Source organism: Neophocaena asiaeorientalis, unplaced genomic scaffold (assembly GCF_003031525.2).
Source record: "Neophocaena asiaeorientalis asiaeorientalis breed wild unplaced genomic scaffold, Neophocaena_asiaeorientalis_V1.1 scaffold251, whole genome shotgun sequence".
In the NCBI taxonomy this organism is placed as follows: Eukaryota; Metazoa; Chordata; class Mammalia; order Artiodactyla; family Phocoenidae; genus Neophocaena; species Neophocaena asiaeorientalis.
Window position 1 is genome coordinate 11,255,686 of NW_020173377.1, and position 2,309 is coordinate 11,257,994.

A 2,309-nucleotide genomic window follows, 5' to 3' on the forward strand; every position below is an offset into this window, starting at 1 on the left:
GCGGCATGTGGGATCCTCCCGGACCGGGGCACAAACCCGCGTCCCCTGCATCGGCAGGCGGACTCTCAACCACCGCGCCACCAGGGAAGCCCCCCGCCCTTATTCATTTTTAATGAATTCTAAACGTTGTTCTTCCGAGCTCTTGACTGAGAAGAGCTTAGTATCTTCCTGGACTGACATGTAAAGTAAATCTATAAACTAAGTCTCTGCCACACTGGGGAAGGTAGAGTAAGTGGTTTTGGTTTGTTCTTCACTGATTTCTGTCTGCTTGGCCTTTCTCACTTGAGTCTGTAACTGGCATTACCTGGACTAACAGGGGGCCTCTGTCCTACTCCCTCTGGAGTTCCCAGTACCTGGTCCACAGTCAGCCCTGGGCTGCAGGCTTTACAACTCTGTTACTTAATCCCAACAGCCCTGCAGGGTAGGATTGACAGATGAAGAGTCTGCCAAAGTAGATAGAGTCAGGTCTTTTCCCAGCGTCACCCAGCTACTTAGTGACAGAACAAGGGTTTGAACCCACATGTGTCTGACTCCAGCGTTCTTGCCCCTTCACGTGATCTTTTTTTTAAAAAAAAAAAAAAAAAGTTTTTTGGTTTTACTTTGGATTCTATTCAAGCTGGTTAGTTAATCAAGACTGTGCCCAACAGCCTCTGCTGGGAAGGCAACCAGGACCAGGGCGTGACTGCAAGCATGCATAATGGTGTCGGTCTGTGGGGGCCGGCCAGCCTAACCCTATAGAACAGGTATTTCTGTTATAGGTATAGAACAGGTATAACTGCTCCTCTTCATGGGTTCTTTGTAGAACATATCCATCTGGGAACTTTCTAAGTGATTCTTTTTAGCCAAGCCAGAAAGACAGCTCTGACTGGCACTTTGTACCAAAATTCACTCTTCAAACCATCTTTAATGTTTCCCTGCGGGAAAAAAAAACAAATGCAACACTGGCTGACACCCATAGCTAATCTTTAGGATAGCAGCTTCCAAAATAGGAAGATTAAATCCACAACAGCCTGGGTTTCCCTTAAACAGATTCTGGATCCCCACCCCAAATTTACCAAAACTCTGACTTACACTTGTAAGTTCCAACTGTGCCGCCCTTTGTGCTAATAGCCTGCATTAGCGGAGCACTTGGAAAGATGACGTATGCCGCAACCCTCACCATCACCCCTCTGCCTGCTTTTGGACCGTGCATTGTGGCCTGCTAATGACACCGCTTCAGGTGGACTGTCATGTGGTCCCGCCTGGGCACTGGAGTCAGCTTGCCTGGGGTTGCATCCTGATCCTGCCTCTTCGCTAGCTGGGTGATGTTGGGTGATTGACCTGAGTCCTTTAAATCCTTGGCCTTCTCATCTGGAAAGTGGGGATCATGGCAATATCTGCTCTGTAGGAGGATGGTTAGGACTAAATGAGGCAATCCCTATAAGTTTCGTAGCATGGTGCCTGATGGGTGGTTTCTGCCCACTAACAGTAGTGACTGCTGTTGTTGCAGGTGAGACTTTCCATTAATCAGTTGCTGGGATCATAAAAGATTAGCAAAAGGCTTAATAAGATACCAGAAAAGGGCTTGGAGTAAAAACAGTTTTGTGGGCTTTTCCGAGCTGTTAGCCATTCTGCCTGCTCTTGTGTGATGATCATTGAGCGTGGGACAAATTGATTCTATGCTCCCGAGTGATAATAGGCCTTCCATTATTTTGGCATGTGTGAAATTGAGGCCAGAACACCAAATGATCTCTCTCTTTTAAAAGTATGTATTTAATAAACAAGTAAACCATATCTGTTGTAGAAAAATAAAACATTGTGCAGAAGTTTTTCAAAAATAGACCTACAGTCCCAGGGATAACCACTTAAAAAACGTTTGACAAATATTTTTTCTAGATTTTTTTCAGGCATGAATGATTTGAAGTGACAGTGTGCTTTTGACTGCATTTTAGGTTTGTGTCCTAACTTTGACACTTACACATTATAAGTTATCTTTAGTTTTTTATTTCAAAGCAATGTATATGCCTTTAAAAGATCTAATTATTTGCTTTGAACTCCTTTTTGGTTTGTACCTAGGTGTCAACACTTACATATATATATTTTTAAGCCTCAGCGTGAATCCACAATTATAAGCCCAGTGTTCTTGGTTGCTTTCTATTTTGGAAGACCGAAAGCTGTCCTCTCCCCTGGCCACCTCGGAATCCTACCCTTGCCTGCAGTGGTATCACGTGCTCAAGCCACAAGGGAAGAAAGCCCGATGCATCCATCTCTTGCTCTGTCTCTTTCTCCCTGTCTCTGTTTCCAGATCTGTCTCTGTGGTCCCCCCCCCC

General features: G+C 45.0%; 1 protein-coding gene across 1 annotated transcript in view; it reads left to right on the forward strand.

Moving 5' to 3' along the window:
* The window catches only part of ATXN7 (ataxin 7), a 99,627-nt gene that overhangs the window by 59,084 nt on the left and 38,234 nt on the right, over positions 1 to 2,309 (forward strand). The window lies entirely within an intron of this gene.